Source organism: Haliotis asinina, chromosome 13, assembly GCF_037392515.1.
Source record: "Haliotis asinina isolate JCU_RB_2024 chromosome 13, JCU_Hal_asi_v2, whole genome shotgun sequence".
In the NCBI taxonomy this organism is placed as follows: Eukaryota; Metazoa; Mollusca; class Gastropoda; order Lepetellida; family Haliotidae; genus Haliotis; species Haliotis asinina.
Genome location: NC_090292.1, coordinates 6,668,360 through 6,685,934, shown reverse-complemented (window position 1 = coordinate 6,685,934; position 17,575 = coordinate 6,668,360). Strand labels below are relative to the sequence as shown.

At 42.1% G+C, this 17,575-nt stretch overlaps 1 protein-coding gene across 2 annotated transcripts in view; it reads left to right on the top strand.

Moving 5' to 3' along the window:
- Positions 1-17,575, top strand: part of LOC137260455 (uncharacterized) — an 85,158-nt gene that overhangs the window by 45,377 nt on the left and 22,206 nt on the right. The window contains exon 3 of one of the 2 annotated variants that reach the window (XM_067798110.1): positions 13,371-13,445. The exons of the other annotated variant lie outside the window; for it this stretch is intronic. The gene's annotated coding sequence lies outside the window, so the exon portion shown is untranslated. The remainder of the gene's footprint in view (positions 1-13,370; positions 13,446-17,575) is intronic. 2 annotated transcript variants of the gene reach the window in all.

Below are 17,575 nucleotides of genomic sequence, written 5' to 3'. Positions count from 1 at the left end.
AAAAGCATGGTATAATATCGATAGCATACAATTGCGTTGATATTAAACCAAGATGGCGATACTTTACGCCGATATTGTGCCAGTTTATCTATATTGTTCTTGAGAGTCGATATTGTACCAAAGTTTCCATGTCGATTAAACAAACCGGTGTCTATCTCATTTCAGTAAGTAACTGGGTAGATATTGTGAAAAAAGACGCTATAAGAGCTATATCGAGTAGGATTTACGATCGTATTTCCATGAAAATAGCCAGGAATATGGTCTTTGCTATTATAACGTTAGATGAACGTCTAAATTATTATACGGAAGCAACGCACGTCACTTTGAGAAAGAAAAGAGATTCATAACCTTATATCTAACGACGTCATTTCCTGGACAGATATAATACATCAAAGATTTGAATGCTTCCTGTACATGAGAAAAATATGTATATTTTGCGTGTTCCTGGGGAATTTCAGAACAGGTTACTTTGATAGATAAACGAGAATTCACATTTGATGTATATCAGCAATGCGTCTCAAAAACATACATCCCTACATTTCCAGTCAATATGCCAATGGTTTAATCATCAACCTGCACCTAAATCTATTCTCAGAACTGAACTACAGTACCTACTGAATAAAACGATACCACCATAGTAGCTGTCGTGAGGAAATATAAAACTTCAATCATTTTACGTTCCAATGTTGTCTTTGTAACGAGATGGTCTGAATAATCGGAAACAGTGAACACAGACGTCATAGAAATCAGTCGCCTAAACGCAGCACGGACTGTTTGCCGGTCAGTCCGCTTTGTCCCACAGGATGTCCCACGACAAACATGGTGGACGTTTTCCGGCGAGCGCCGAGATTACGGTAATCTAGTTTTCCGGCTTCCATGTAAATTCTCTGTCTCTTAAACGTGTCAACATAATTAAACGCGGGGTTTTACCTCTTTCTGTAGGCGATGAAGTAACTCTATATGCGCATAAAGATACTCGCTCTGGTCTCGGACGCTCCTAAATAATACGTATGCGTTGTCCAATACTACGCTCTTCCAGACCAGGAATCGTTTTCATTGTTGGTATGCCAGTTCTCCCAGTCATATCCTAGTTGGACGGAATCTTTCTGGCCATAATTCAAGCTGCAATGTGAGGTCGCCTTCCGCTGCCTTCACTCGTCTCTGGATTAGACCGAGAATGACACTAATCCACGGAATCTAAGCCGTGAATATTTTTGACGGCCTTCTCGTGATTACCTAATCCTCCATGTAATGTCTGTGTCGACGCCGAAGGATCGGTGCTGATGCTGTGGCCCCTGATGGCCAACTACTTCGCCAGCATCACAGTCAGAGGGCTTGGGGGGTCTCGGCATTTTGTGTTATGTCCCTTGAGTGTACCAGAAACCGGTGATCGTGGGTTCAGTGTGTGGGCTTTCATTCAGCACGAAGCCGACATGCCGTGAGAAATGTGAACACTCGATGTTCAAATCACGCTCACTCGCTCACTCGCTCACTCACTCACTCATCTCGTATACCCTCTCTTAATGTATATGGATGCCACCGAGAATTACTTAAGCTTTTGAAAACGACTACATTACCTGTTGATAGAAAAGATCTAAATTTGCACATGCACGAATTTTAATTATATACACATGCTATATAACGTGCAAATGAATAAAACACTGGACACGCCTTCAGTAGTTAACCTGCAATAAGGACATACACGTTGATATATCTATTCCTAACCATCCCCCTTCATTATATTTTAATCTGAATAAGCCACATCTTAACTTAACAAATATATTCATTTCAAAGTCGTTTGTCAATAATGCAATCTAAATATTTCCCAGGAGCTAAAATGCTTTTGAATTCACGATAATACTATATCTTGAGCTGGTATTCAGAGAACAAGTCCAAGATTGGAAGATCATGCTATTAGCATGATCTTCCAATCTTCCACATTTCCATTTGAAAATGCAATACATTCTAAACATGATAGGCTGTGGTTCAGATGTAACATATTACATATATAACATAATTAATTACAGTATTGCATGATATACTACACCGTTACTGGAATATCCAAACGTTCATGTATTACATAACAATCTACATGTAATACACTTCAGTTCAGATACACTTGGTTACAAGGTAATCGCGTTAGGGAGATTATCCAATCAAATTGCTCAGTGAATCGTCCAACAGCTGATTTGTAAACCCTCGTGGTAAGTGATGTAATGAAATGGAGGGTCGAGTACTGCTGCTGAATAGATTCAGTTAATAATTACAATTTCAGACTCAAATTTCTTGTTAAATTCGCGTTTTCTTTCACATTTTAAAAAAGTGTAATTCTAGGTGGAAGCAAGTCCGCGTTACTTTACTTACAGGAAATCAATACTGTCTAGTGTAGCGTGTACCGTGTTCTGTCGAATGGGAAGTAGATTTGTTTCGCGTAGTAATCAAGTTGCGTCCATCCTATGAATATGCATCCTTTTTCTCATTATGTTGTTCAGGAAGTATTTTCAGTGCGTTGTCCGGTGGTATAGTCTAAAGCGTTCTCTTTTCACACCGAAGATGCGGGTTCCATGATCCACATGGGTACCATGTTAAACCCACTTCTGGTGTCCCCTGCTGTGATATTGCTAGCATAGAATTACAAAGTCACCTGCTATTGTTGTAGCATCGTCCGTTGTGGACGGAGTCTCTGCCGTGAGCAGGGAGGGGGATAGACTAACAGCTAGTCTCTGAAATGAACATATTTTACTGAAAAAACGTCTATAGTGAAAAAATAATAATATAATGAAATGGAGCCCTGAGACTTCCTTCATGGAAATCTAGACTTGCCACATTTCCAGACTTGCGTGTGCTTTCTTGGATATTTATACTTCAGGGTCTGTACGACAGACTAGGAGGGGGAGACCGGACAGGCGGTTGTTCAATCCCCAGAGTGAATCACACTGAATGACCTTAAAATATGGTACTTATTGTTGCCTTGCCTGGCGCTGGACATTTAAGCATAAAACGATGGCTCTGTGTCTACATACTAGTACTGTGGCCAAGTTGCGTATCCACATTAAACTGGTGGCTGGTTGGTTCACACTCTCAACCGGCTAGTCCAGGCTCTCAGACAAACATGCGAGCGAAATATCGTACGCGACGCATAAACACCATTTCCTGTCACCTATTATTTTTGTGTGAATGAGTTTAGTTTTACGCCGCCTCAGCAATATTCCAGCAATACCACGGTGGGAGACACAAGAAAAGGGCTTCGCAGATTGGTCCCATGTGGGAAATTGAACCCACGCGTGACGAGCGAACGCTTTAACCACTAGGCTAACCAGTCCCTATTATATTGGAATATTTTAAACGTGTTTACTCTGTCACCATGACTTAATGTCGTTGTTGGTGTTTCCACAGTAATGTCGCTTTGATAACATTTCTTAAAATGGCCAGGGTAATGAAAACAAAAACGTAACGCAATACGACTAACGACGTTGTCGAAGGTGTACCATCGTCTCAAACGACGTTGGCTCGTTTAACAAAAACTCGTTTGTAAAAATCCCAGGGCGCTGAAAAGTATACTTCGTGTCTTTTTTAACTGATCCGCCTTAATGGACAAACGGAGCACCGTCTCCGACCTTCAGACCCCCCCCCCCCCCCCCCCCCCCCCTCACGGACCTTATTTGAAGATGCCCATAACACCTGGCACTGGAGAGTTGTATTTGCCTAACGAAGCGACATACCTGGAGAACGGCGAGCTGTGTTGAGTCTCGGGGCGGTGACGCTCAGCACGACACGAAACGGAGTTATATGTTTATCTACATCGCTAGCAGGACAATTTACAAAGGGGCGACGATACTCGGGCTACAAAGAGAACGTTGGGTCGTGAAATTTGCTTTTAAACTAAACCAAAGAAAGTTTCCAAATGGAACATTTGTCTTTAAAAGAGGTGATTTGCGTTCGGGAAATATCAGTTGGTTGGGGTCGAGGTTGTGACTGTGTTTTGGTTGATTTGTAAAGAACGCAACGTTTGTTCCCAATTAGGTTCTTGACGTTTTGAGGATGCTGAAAACAAGGACGTTTAGAAAATAGTTTTAGTTCTGATGGGCGGAAAGCTTGGCGGTGTCTCTCATCAGCAACTATTACCCACATAAACGCGGGCATACTGTTAGAATCGGCCTTGTGGTAGCAGGCGACTAACGGGATCGGGTGGTCAGATTCGCTGACCTGGTCGACACATGTCATCAGTTCCCAGTTCCCAGATCTATTCTCATGTTGTTGATCATTGGATTGTCTGGTCCAGATTCGACTATTTTCAGACGCAATATAGCTGGAATATTGCTGAGCGCGGCGTAACCAAGAAACCAACCAGGAAAGTTAGGGAGAATTCCTACGATTTCGTGGGGTTTCAGTTCGAGAGAGTGAGTTTGTTTTAAGCCGATTTTAGCAATATTCCAGAGGTGGGGGACACCAGAAATGGGCAACACACATCGTACCCATGTGAGGAATCGAACCCGGATCTTCGATATGATGAGCGAACGCTTTAACCACTAGGCCCCTTTTCAGTCGACTTGGAAGTCTAACAAATAGAAATGCAGGTGTGAGGCGACTACCGCCATGGAGAAACCCACCAGCGCGAATATAGCACGGATAAACCTTGAAACATTGTCGCAGGTTCCTGGCGTGCCGTGCACAAGGGAGGCAACTTCAAGGCGGACGATTGACGATTGACATTAAGCGGATAAGTGGATTGGCCAGCTCGTGGTCCGCATGCTGCGCATTTGATCCCTATTTCATAGAACGATGCTTATAATGTTGATCACTGGATTGCCAGGGCCTCGATTGTTTACAGGCCGCTTCCAGATAGCTGGAAGGATGGTGACTGCGACGTAAACAACAAGCCAACCAGCGAACCAAACGAGCGAGTATGGTTAAAGCCTATTTTAGTAATATTCCAGCAATATCGGAGACCAACTAACCAGCGAGCTGGGATATCGGGGTTACAAATGTAAAATGTATTGCTGGGTCGTAGAAAGCTCGATGTACTATGTGCAGCCCCTATATCCCTAATGCCTTGTATTCTACACAAGAAGTCATGAAAATTATCAGCTGCAATAAACACCTGCATGAAAGCAAATATCCCCTTTTCGGACATTTGTTAATCCGAGAGACTTCGATTGGAACTATTAGTCAAGATTAAGAGGTTCGTATGTAAAAAGACATATCAACATGTGATTACAAACCATGCGATGTGAACATCCATTCATGGGATTCTGACTTCCTCGTTACGTGTTCTGTGACGTCAATTCTCGGTCAACGCCGAAAATACCCACACAGAACTCCGAAACTTTGAGTTACTTTCTCACTTTGGCAACAAGCACAAAAACCGACCTTTTATTCAGTTTACCACGCACGTGTCAAACCGGGCCATCCATGGTGATCTGATGTGACCTTCACCCTGTTGTTGGCAACAAAATGGCTGCTCTAATCTAACATCTCAAATAAACCATCTCGACATACTTCCAAGGCGATTGCCATATTTTGAGTAACATGCTGGCCAAATTCTTTTCAAATTTCAAGGTTTGCGAAATCTGCCTTAAGTCCACCGTGATATTTTGAGCAGATATTGTCATCATACAACGCTGCAGTGTATATCCCTCGAAGGACATGCCAAATCCTACAAAATGGCACGAAACCAAATAATGCTTTGACGGTTAAAGCTTGGAGAGCAAACAAGGCTCTATTTGGAATCATTTAATGTGGCGGTACCGCGATTACGTGACGAAAATACGTTGTTATCCTCGGCAATATTTGCTTTTAAAAGATTTCCTCCTGCAATCGGAGCTCGTGAGTAAATCCGAGCGGAGTAAATTCTGCTTTTCAAAGTAAGTTTTTGTCCGATTTGTGTGTGTGGTACGGAATAGTTCTTCTTTTAAGTAGATTGACGTAACTGTTACACAATATTGACAGAAGTCGTGTTGGTTTCTGAAATGTTTATCTTCCTGTTGTTGCGCGTGCCGTGACGCCATGACGTCACACCAGTACAGATACAGGTGACATGTAGATCAGGGGGCAACCGGGATGTCTTGCCTAGTTTCCTAACCTGTCAGTCCTGACTGGTTTTGTCGATGGCCTTAGACATATTCTAGTCCCAGGATGCATCTCTAGGATCAACATTATGGCGTCATTATTTGACAATATTCTCACATTTTGAGGTAGCATCTATCAACAGATGATCATAGACATGTTCAAACATGACCTGTCCTTACGTATGCCAACTGCCTCACTCACTCACTCACTCACTCACTCACTCACTCGCCCTTTCACGCACCAAATCACTCACAGGATCAGAACTGGTTCTCCGCAACCCATTCTTTCAATAAGAGGCGACTAACGGGATTGTGTGATCAGACTCTCTGACTTGCTTCATGCATGCATCCCAAATGTGCAGACCGATGCAGATGATGTTGAACACTGGATTGTCTGGTCAAAACATTTAAAGATCGCCGTTATAAAGATTGATGAGTTCTTGGATATGAAGTCAAACTCGTTATATTTGGTAATTACATGTAATTCTGTTCTTGGCGGAAGCCACATTCCTTGCCTTGCATACCAATTCTGTCTAGCTACATCCGTGATGCATTGACTGGGAACTGTTCTCCATGGTCTGGTGCGCACGGGACAATTGGGTCTAGACATGGCAATCAGTGTCGTTGATACGACGGAGACATTGGTGGGGTGGCATTGGTGTAATCAGGAGCTGCTTGACCGCTTTACATTCTACAGTCAGGACAGAGATCATATGATACATTATATAGTCTCTGGTAAGAGTTAGCATACACTTGCTCCACGAGTTGCCTTCGTGGGCGTCATAGCTATGTATTTATTATATACGTACATTTGTGAGTGTTCGTTGAATAGATGGACCATTATTGCTAGGGTTATAGGTTGACAGATCGTGCGTGTTACACATTAACGGCCAGTCTCTGAATATGAAATTTTGGTGGAAGCAAATAGAAACTGTTAAATATTAATTATTAATATTTTAACTTCGATACGTGTTTGTTTTGTCTTTTGGACTCTTTATCGTTTTTGTTCATGTATGTGTGTATTATGTCAGCGTTTTGGTCTTGGGTTTGTTAAATAAATGAATCTTGAGTGGTCTATCCCCGAGGGTCGCAGGGTCATTGGAGTTTTGGGCACGAGGTGTGGGCCTAGTAGCCCGCCCTGTACGTTCAGGAGCTGTGAAAAGTGTAATGGGTATTTGTTTTCTCGCGTCGCGCCGCATAGAGCCGAATGGACGTTACCTACGACCTTGTATCGTACTGAAAATTGCAATGCATTTTAGTTCACTAAAAACCTTTATAGCAACTTAGCGAGAGCATGTCACTCACCTAGCTGTCTTGGGGTCCGACGATCAGAGCCTGTTGTTCTTTTGAAAAGGCAGAATGACCTCAAATATCCTGCAACTTAAAATTCGCCCCAAACTTCTGCCTCCACGAGAGCAGACCTTATCCTTGGTCAAGTCAACAGAAAATCTGTAGTGTTTTCGTCTTAAACTTAAAGAGCGGCAGGGTAGTCTAGTGGCTGGAGCGTTCGCTCGTCACACCAACGACATGGGTTTGATTCCCCACATAGGAACAATGTGTGAAGCCCATTTCCGGTGTCCCCCGCCTTGATATTGCTGGGTTGTTGCGAAATCCGACGAAGAGACATTTTCACTCACTCACTTAAAAATTTTAAGCTGAAATGTTTTACTTGTTGGTTCCCTGTCTGTGGCGCATCATTAATAGTCAGGGCGGTCCGATACCCCAATCAGTGTCCGAATGGATAAGTTAAACCAGGATATGATATCTCAGTATAGGCTACCACTATGAAGGTGGCAAGTCCAGTACAGTCATAATACGCACGCGCAGTGCAGGCATTTCGCTACAAAATATAAAACAAACCTTTTGGAAAACCTTTCGAAACTTTTCTTTCATTCAGCTACAACGGGTATAGCCCAATGTTTCCGAAGGTAGTCACATTGCTACATGTTAAAGTACCCAGCTTTCTAGAGGACATGTCTCTATTGTTGAGTTCGGCTTTACGTCACATCGGTATGAGCCATATAGTGGCGAGAACAACTTTGCCACCATAACAATGTTTGGTCTAAGGTCAAAATGAGTTTTATTCCAAAAACATATATATGCATTACATTATTACTTTAAAACAGAATATGTGATAGCACCAAATACAAAAGCAAGCAAATCGTTCTTCTCTTTACAGTCGTATGTGATTGGTGACGTAAGTTGTTAATGAAGTAATCAAGTAATCGTGTAATCAAATCTTGTGACAATCTTACGTTACTGTGGGAAGAGATCAAGTCGGAGTCTTCATCTGGTTAGTTTCGCCTTAGGGTATGACGAACAAAGACGAAGTAGACATTTAACACACGTCACGAGGATTTGCCATCCCTGCTATCTGTTGACAATCTGTCCCGCTGTTTACTTAGATCTCTAATCCCACTTTGTGTTAACACAAATTAAGTAAGCATCTGTCGCCAATCATAAGGTGCGGATCTTAACACCGTGCCAAGACTGGGGACACAAAGGTCAATTGGCATGTATATCTACCTCTGTCGACTTTCAAGTGAGCGGCCATGTTCTTACGTCATAATTTGTCGTCTGCTCCAAGGAGACAACGGTGTTCGTAATCCGCAGAACGAGGCTGTGATTTCTCAACGAGGCACGAGAAAACCAGACCTGAAGTATATCCACCATTACTGATAGCCAAACATCGCCTGTTCATCTGGCCACATGTCGTCCGCAACTCCCGCGTTAATTACAATAAAGCTGTGCAATGAAATGACAAGCCACCGACTATCTCAGGGATCGCTGCATCGCATTTGATCCTGGCAGATCTGACACTGACAGGCTTTGATGTAAATGCTATTATCTGATTACATACCGGTTAATGCAGCCTGGCAGACCAAACCAGACCCTACTCTTGTGACGTCACACACAGCCATGTGCCCAAGGCCGTACGTGTAGTCCAGCAATGTGAGGTGGGTGGGCAGGAGCAGGTAAAATGGTAAATTTTCTTTACCACAGTGTGCTATATATATTATTGGATATTTATATAGCCCTCATGTCCACGCAGTTGTACATGCTCCAGGCGCTGGTTCTTTACCCCTCGATCAATGGATGCCATTCTCAATGGCACATCGTATTATCAATCTGAACTCCCTGGGGAACATACAACTCTTGCTGCCACAAGAAACGAGGTACCCTGAATAGGCACTGGGACACATAGGTACCTATTGACTTTATCTATGCTTACTGCATATGCTGTGTACCCGCCTCTAGGTGTTTGCACGTATCCATGTGGCCACTACATGTTTATATCTGATTCATGGGTTCTTTAAAGTGCACAGGGTTGTGTACTGTACACTAGGGGTTGTAACAACATTTAAACACCCTGCACACAAAGTTCACTCCAGGGTTTTTTATATCATGGCAAAGACACACTGGCCATCCGCCGACTGCAGTCGCGAGACCAGCTCTACGTTTCTGAAAATGTATACTTCCTACAGATTCGAATAGTGAGTGAGTGAGTGAGTGAGTGAGTGAGTGTGGTTTTTGCGCCACAATGTCCCGACAAGATCACTTTGGGGCGACACCAGAAATGGGCTTCACACATTGTACCCCTGTAGGGATATAGAATCAAATAGGGGACTGGTGTTTTATTAAGGCGCGAATAGGGTTTAAGGGGGAAACATGGGCTTTACCAGCATTTGCCCATACTTATACGGGGAGGGGGTAGAGAAACGTAGGCACAGCTTGTCCCCGTGATTAATCTTCTCACCTAAAACAAGCATAAAATATCATCCGAGGGCCTCTTTTCTACATCTACATTCTTTTTAAAAACCCATACCTAATATTGTAGTAGTCTTCAACATCTTCAGCTTTAGCCCATGCATTTCTCCCTTATGACGTTCCGGTTTAAAATTGGTCTTTAGTTTGCCATGCTTCCAAGTTCACCATGCTGGTCCTTTACGGGTCCCGTGAAGATCCGGGCTATAATTGATCTTTAGGAACTCATGCCTGTCTGTATCCGTGAAGATCCGGTGCAGAAATGATCTTCAATAGCTCATGCTTGTCGTGAGAGGCTACACATGTCATCGTATCCCAAATGTGTAGAGCAATGATCATGTTGTTGATCACTTGCTTGTTTGGTCAATCAATTAGTTGCTTACCGCCGCCATATGGTAGGAATATTGACGAGGGAGGCGCAGAACTAACTCACTCCTTAACGGGGCTATGAGTCAAGCTCCCTGTCATATCATCGTGTCCGACTTTCTTAGTTCTATGCTCATGATATAAATCATTGGATTATCTGGTTCAGACTGTTTAGAGACCGCCGAGAGCTGAGAGCGGCGTTAGACAACAATCGCAGACGGGGATAACTATGTTGTGGGTGTGAGTCATCACCTCTAGCTGAAGATAGTCCTCTGTGATTCATACTTTCGTCAGACATGTCTCGTACAAAACATAGGTTCCAAACTGCATCATCCTGAATCACCGAATCCATAAATCGTGTCTCAATAATTCTGTGAGCCCGTACGTATATATTATTTCGCGGTCGTTTTTGTGGATATCAAGAAGCCGCTTCTATGATGACTCGCTGAAGTCTCGCGTTACCGTAAGTCTGATAAAACAGGTATTAACCTTCTGTCTTCTAATGTAATAACTAAGGTAAATGGAACACTGATTAAACCACTTTTGGTATTACCCCAGTGAAGGCGTGCAGATCAAAGGCAATCTTATCCGGTGGTCAAAGCGTTCTGTCTGAAAATATGAATTCCTATTTTTATAGTCTCACTGTGTAGATTCCGGTACAATGATATATTATGTTGCGAAAATCAATATCAATCATTTCAGGGCAATATTGAACCCAACGTATGTACACAGCTAAACATTACGTTGATATAGCTATATTCAAATTATCCACTTCAGTTTAATAATTAGATCTCTATTTTTAACCGGTGCCACGAGAAACCATCTTTACTGACGTTGAACTGGTTAAGGTGTTTCAGAATACATGAATACGACTTGACTGCACTGGCATTACACGTATGACATCCGTATGTTTATGGTGCTCAGCTCCAACTCGTATCAACCTGGCGTCTTTGGCAATTAATTATCAGGCTCCAGAACATTTGCTGAATTCTCCTTTTTTAAAATAGCAATATTAACTGACTTCAACTTCTTTGAAGTAAGAATTTCTTAAAAGGATCATCTTTTTGGAACAATTATGACACGTTGATATGAATCAAGACTATGTCACTGTAGTCACTGTGTACCTGGTAGCAGCAACACAGTGTACACTTGTCAACTAGGCATAAATACGCATATGACTACGACCACTTCTAAATACACGTGGACGTATATCACTGCGAACACTTCTAAATACACGTGGACGTATATCACTACGAACACTTCTAAATACACGTGGACGTATATCACTACGAACACTTCTAAATACACGTGGGCGTATATCACTACGAACACTTCTCTAAATACACGTGGACGTATATCACTACGAACACTTCTAAATACACGTGGACGTATATCACTACGAACACTTCTAAATACACGTGGACGTATATCACTACGAACACTTCTAAATACACGTGGGCGTATATCACTACGAACACTTCTCTAAATACACGTGGACGTATATCACTGCGAACACTTCTAAATACACGTGGACGTATATCACTGCGAACACTTCTAAATACACGTGGACGTATATCACTGCGAACACTTCTAAATACACGTGGACGTATATCACTACGAACACTTCTAAATGCACGTGGACGTATATCACTGCGAACACTTCTAAGTGCACGTGGACGTATATCACTGCGAACACTTCTAAGTGCACGTGGACGTATATCACTGCGAACACTTCTAAATGCACGTGGACTTATATAACTACGAACACTTCTAAGTGCACGTGGACGTATATCACTACGAACACTTCTAAATGCACGTGGGCGTATATCACTGCGAACACTTCTAAATACATGTGTACGTATATCACTACAAATACCTCTCAGTACACCGACACCTTATTCAAACATGATCTCTTCGTTCATTTGGTTGAAGATAGCCACACAAGCCATCTGCGCCATCACTATTTTCCGAAGACTAGCAATATTTGCAACGTTGTATTAGATAAGTCAAAATGTAATGTTTTATACTAATTTACTCTGCTCCTGCTTTGACCTCCTATACCTATTCTCCCTTCTCCTCGTCGCGATATGGCTGAAATATTGCCGATGTGACGTTAAATATTAACTCACTCACTCCTCCTCTCTCTCTATGCTTATTCCTCCACATTCCTCCACATTCCTCATACACTCTTCCTTCTCCTCCACCGTTTATCCTCTTCTCCGCCTATGCCTTTTTCTTCCTCTCTCTCTCCGCAAATTCCATTTCGTCTTATATGCCTATTCCCCCTCTTTGTCTTCCCCCATCCCCCGATTATTGTTCATCTTCTATATCTTTTGCCCATTTCAGTCATCAAAACCTCACCTTTTATGGACCTATTTATAAGCTCAACTGAAAAAATACATGTTATTTTCCAGTAAGTCGTTTCCATTTATCATCATCTGAATCTTTCATTATGAAGATTGATCGTGTCACACTGCACTTCTTATCTTAGCTTTTCCTAATGGCAAACATGCCAATGTACATCTGTACAGTCGTGACCTTTTGTGTTAACATACAAAACTTACGTTCCGATTGAAGGCACTATCGTTTATCTTCCTTGTACCCACGGCTTGGACAAAGCAACGACAAGGCTACAACCTTGAAGAACACACAACCATCACCTACGGTCACTTAAACAACGATTAAGCCGTTTCTTCCACTCAATCAACTCGGACTCTCCTTTGTGTTTAAATGTTTACACAAACCTGCGAGTGTCATAACGCGGCCATCTTGTATTACGTCACAAACAATGCCGCCATCTTGACGTTACGCAATGACACTTTATGGCTCTGTTTGTTCAATTACAGCGCCCGTTTCCTCGTCAAAACGTTTGTTCCCACGTTCAGCATTGTTCGGTGACATAACCCATCGGCTATCACATTCATCCAAACTGCTCTACCCCACCTGAAGTCTTTAATCATGTAGATAATTTACCTTAGTTTGCAAGGTTGTGTTCTGCGTTGGCTGAGCCTGTGTTATTTGCGATTACATGCTAAACGATTTGGTACATTTGCCTGGGCGATTATAAACACCCCCAGCAGTGTAGGTCTGACTGGAGTGGCGTTCATAGGATTACCATACCAAGGTCCGCAGCTATAGGATCGATTTCAAACCCATCATTGTCAATTGCAGTTGGAGTGACATGAAGCAGGTGCTCTAGGTCTACATTTCGTGCACAGTGACATGGATTTCAATTCTGACACAAGGGTAAGTTCACCAACGAACATAGATTAACACATCATATCAGATCTTTAGAAAGCACCGTCCTGGAGCATAAAACAAGTCCAGATCAGACTTATCTGCTAGGTTGCCTCAGCCGAGAGGAAGCAATCATTTTGACATTGGCACAAACACACATACAAAGAGGAGCTCTCTCTCTCTCTCGCACGCACAAACACACACACACACACACTTCAACAATACCACTTATTTACATGATTAATGTAACTGTCAGTGTAACATTTAAACTAAACGTGAACAATTAATTTATAGACCAAAGTCATGTTGCTAGACGTTCCCTGGATAATGGAAATATTTTGCTATTGTTAATAATACGAAGAGGCCGGGAATTATTTTGCAACCAGCATCACCCTTGTATGAGTATGATTCCTCAGTGTTTCACAAAAGCTTTCTACATTGTGACATTGCATCTTAATGCCGTCCTGTTGTTAACCGCAGATAAACAATAACATTGTTTTCGCCCCAATGTAGCAAGCAAGTTCACAAACTGATGGAAATAGTCACCGAGATCTCCTTGATGCTATATTTACTGCTCGCCTTTCCTATCTGGTGCGTCATGGACTTATCCGTACTTGCACAACATCTATCTGCAGACAGGATAACGTCACCGTTACATCTCATTCAAGGATGCAGTTTGTGTAGCTGCTGTGCCGCGTTAACTAACATGGGATAGGGGGTAACTGTGGGATAACTGGGAGCGTTACTATCTTTGTTCCCTTCGATAGTACGGGCACCCCATCTTTCGGACAAAGGCATGGGGAGCGTAGAAGTTACACTTTGGCACAGGTGTAAATTGTGTAGTCCGTCCCTCGTCTAGATATTTTGGACAAATTGAGACCTAAAATACAATTCACTCCGGACATACACTCATAATTGCAGACTTGGCTGACACATTACACAGCCGATCCCGTTAGAAGCCTCTTACGGCAAGCATGAGGTACTTAAGGGCCAATATTCTACATCTGCCGGACCGTCAGAGGTTTACAAATTGTGTGAATGTATTCGAAGTCCAAACTGACAATGGTTGGATGCAGAGGAATGACTCATTAAAGATTAATACATATGTGTCCCGGTCCTCATCTTTGAGGTAACCAGAGTCATTCAAAACATGATTACACATTAATGTGATCGCAGAAGGTTACATGATGCGAATGAGTGTGGTTTTACGCCCCCTTTAGAAATATTTCAGCTTCGCGCATTATACTCTTATGCGGAATCGAACCTGGGTCATTGGATTGACGAACCAGCGCTGTGACTACTAGGCTATATATATCCCACCGCCCCGTGATGTGATCACCTATGTCATCACTGAAATGTAATTATATTTTTCCCATATTAGTAAATTCCATTTTGTCGAACAAAGGTGTCAACACGAAGCGATACTTCTTTTGACCTTTATTTTTGAACACCCGGTGGTCTAGTTCAGTTCAGCTCTTAGATGTTACTATGTCCACTGCTGTGTAGGCCTTTACGCCCATTCTCTTCCAGCAAATGTGTGAGGCTGATTATTGTTTTGGCGGTGACAGTTTATGTTGACTGCGATTTTGTGTGTTTTGTCAGGGATATTTTGTAGGGTGGGGTCTCTGCAAGTTTAGTCGAGACAAATTCGACGTCTTGGTTCGTGAAATCACGAGGTTTGTTGATACAGTTTAATATATCCCTGGCGCATGCAGTCTTTATACATCAGTGCTGAGCTTACCGAATCCACGATCAACCGTATCAGATACGAGAAAATGGGTGGTCTGGAATATTCTCAAACATTCCACGCAAACTCATTTTAGGCAGGTAATCAGCAAACAGAATACAGACTAATTTAAAACGCCCACTAATTCAACTATTAATAAGCGAGAAAACACATTCACACCTTGATTGTCAGATAGATCGATTGCATTGTTCAATGTCAATACAACAATTAATGTCCGTTACCAAAAAAGAGCTATCGCTACCCTCGATGTATGAAAGAGAACTAATTTGACACGACCCTAGCCATAATAATCTTGAGTAGGGGGAGATAACTCTTGATTAGCCTATTGTCTATTCGCTGTTTCAAAAAACAAACCATTTGTTGGTGTGATCTAAAGCATTGCTCCACCAGTGTGCCGGACAATGGTGGAAAGACTCGTGTTAAACATTCCCGTACAGTTTTTACAGGTCATGACAGAAAGGGCATATACAGTAATATGCCAGTTTGTAACAATACCCGCTTTGTAGTCCACTGTTTGCTCATCTGCGAATTAACACCCCTGTGTTGTAAATCCGATCTCGCTCCTAATACCACTTCTTAGCGGATTATCGACTTGAAGACATGAATAGGGATTAATAGATTACAGAAATGTCAAGTTGTAGCAAGTTCATAAACATTGGGTTTGTCAAGAGGTCAGAGGATGTAGTGGTCATTTCTTGCTGACCTTGCCCGCTGTCACTTCACTTGAACAAGTGGGATACATGTATAATATTTATATAGAAGTAAGTATGTGCTTGTGCATCTTGTAGACACTTTCATTAATGTAGATCATGGGTTATGTAGATGATGGTCTAATGTTTATATTGTTGATGTATTGGTTATATATATTTTGTAAAGAAATCTCTTTAGAATCGGAGAGACACGGGGAAACGATTGTTTCTTACTGAACACGTGACAATGTTGTACGATACGGCCTCAGATACTGTCAGTACCCTTACTTGTACTGATTCTAAGAGACTTGCAAACATTGATTTGCAAACTTGATTTGCCTTATCACATTTTGATATCCGCTCAGCAACAGCGAGTGTTTGTTGCTCATCTGCAAACCGAAAAGCATATATATCCGAACACTTTCCAAGGACAGCTCTTTTGCCTGAAGTTGACTATATATGTGTCAAGCAAATTTTGAATTAAAAGTGGCCCCGAACATCTTGTTTAAGAAATAGACGAGTTCATACACCAAATATTATCGAATCACGTTCTTCACTTCTAAATGCCCTTCAAATGACTCAAATGATATATCCTTATTTTCTCAGGCGGACCGATCAGTTTACTTTTTGAACACAACACATCAAGCATGTCTGAAAACGATATACTTTAGTGTGTAAAGTACTGAGGCATGCAGAGCATGTTTAATGTTATAACGTGTGATCACTATCGCAGTGTGAAGCAATGTGTTCCCAGCTTCTATTGATACAGATGCTATAATGCTGTAGGGTGTGATGTAGAGATATGCTATGTTGTATAAGTGGACTGTGCTTACACTAGTGGTTCCATATCAGCAGTATACGCATTTCACTAACATATATCTGAAATCTTTATCAAACATTATATCTTTATGTGGTGCCACCCAAGCCTGATATGTACACATGTATCTTTAATAAGACGTTAAGTCATCCGAACATCAATAATATAGTTAGAATATTCAAAAACCGTGGGATCCTGACACTTTCAGAGGAAGCCTGGCGCGGATGGTGTTTTTACCATATGCAGGGATAATCTGTATATAGTCTCCCTGCCGCGTGGGCTGTAGGGCGGTGGTTCGATTCCTGCTTACTGTACAGAGAATAGGTAAAAATATAGCATTTGTTGGCGCTAGAATATACGCAACCACCACAATAAGAGTGATTCAAGCAGATACACACACCCATGTGAATACATGTCGCTACATAGGCTGAATAATGATGAAGAGGACGTTAAATTCTATTTTATACCCCAACGCCACCCTTTCATTCACCCAGACATCCGTTCATCTATCACAATGCCTCTACAATGCTTCAAAAAGTCACTAATGACACAAGACGAAGCTGTCTCTAGTTACACCGGATTTAAGAAGTTGTAAACGCCGACTGTCAACTTGAAAGAACACGTTGATAACCTTTCAACAACTGTATCAAAATGGCGTCGCTCTCTTTATTCCCTCTTTTGCGCATGGCCGGTTTTCACCCAGCATGCCTTGCGACGCACTGCTTCTTTTAACTGAATATGTTGTTAATGTGTCGTGTTTCTCTGTGGGTGCGAATTTATGGCAGGAAAATGGCGTAATTCAGAAAAGAATTCTCATTACTTCTGTTTAGAAAAATGCCGCTATCCCAACACAGGAGCACACTGAGCCCTGGAGTACAGGACTGCA